Genomic DNA, 1,438 nt, shown 5'->3' with positions numbered 1-1,438 from the left:
TGTTTTTTTTTTTTTTTTTTTTTGGTGACTTGCTTGATTATTTGTTTTGAGTTTGAAGTCTTGCACTCTCTATAAAAAAGAAGTATAATAATGGTTTCTAATTTTCACGCGGGACTGATGTTAATTATAAAAAGAATTTTTCAAAACAAAAAAGTTTTCTATCTGGTTTTAAAAAAAGAATAATGTGACTTTATTATATAGTATTACATTAGACACCGAGCCCCTCCCTAATACTTATCAAGTAGCAACCAGCAACGTCCAAATTTGCGGGCCCTTTCCCCACCAAACACTAAACATGAATAAAACTCCAGGGAAATTATTATTATTATTATTATTATTATTATTATTATTATTATTATAAAAGAGCCTAGCAGCGGAAACGACACAAATGTCCAACACAAGAATAATATGGCAGCAACTATAATAAATGTCTAACATAAGAATAATATGACAGTAACTATAACAAGTAAATATAACAAGTAAAGTAATAACAAGAACATACCGAGATTTAACGTGAAAAACCTTCTCGATGTGAGAGGTAAAAACCACGGGTCGTCCAGACCAATAAAATAGCTCCACTATAATCAAATGAGATACAAGAGAGTCTCAAACAAAGCACAAAAACGTGCATATAACCAGCCAAAACATCAAAGTACTAAAGCTTTTAAATGAGAAACAAGAAGATGAAATATACCCCAAAAATAGAGCTGCTATCGAAGCCAAGTTCTCCCTCTACATATTTCCAATTAAAATCTCCACCGTCCAGAATAAAGAACAAAATGTGAAGAATTTACAGTTTAAATTTCACGTTGATCTAACGGTGAAATAATGAGAAACTGCCGTTCCAAGATTGTTGCTCTGTGTAAAAACGGAAAACCTAATTTCTCTCTTGCGAAGCCAATTTCTCCTACTACAAATCTTCAATCAACATCTCCACCAACCAGAATGAAGAACAAGATGATAGGAACACGCAGTTTAAATTTCAAACCGATCCAACGGCGAACAATTGAAAAACTGTTATTTAAAATTTACTGCTTTGGACAAAAACGCTCTCAAAAAATCTCAAAAACTGAATTAAGATTGTGGCACTAGAGTACAAGAATATACTCTAAAAAAGTTGGACTTAGACCTCACAAAGAAGAGAAAAACCCAACAAATCATCATCATCATCATCATCATCATCATCATCATCATCATCATCATCATCATCATCATCATCATCATCATCATCATCATCATCATCATCATCATCATCATCATCATCATCATCATCATCATCATCATCATCATCATCATCATCATCATCATCATCATCATCATCATCATCATCATCATCATCATCATCATCATCATCATCATCATCATCATCATCATCATCATCATCATCATCATCATCATCATCATCATCATCATCATCATCATCATCATCATCATCATC

The sequence above is a fragment of the Arachis duranensis genome, chromosome 8 (assembly GCF_000817695.3).
Source record: "Arachis duranensis cultivar V14167 chromosome 8, aradu.V14167.gnm2.J7QH, whole genome shotgun sequence".
NCBI lineage: Eukaryota > Viridiplantae > Streptophyta > Magnoliopsida > Fabales > Fabaceae > Arachis > Arachis duranensis.
This window is presented reverse-complemented; position numbering follows the sequence as displayed.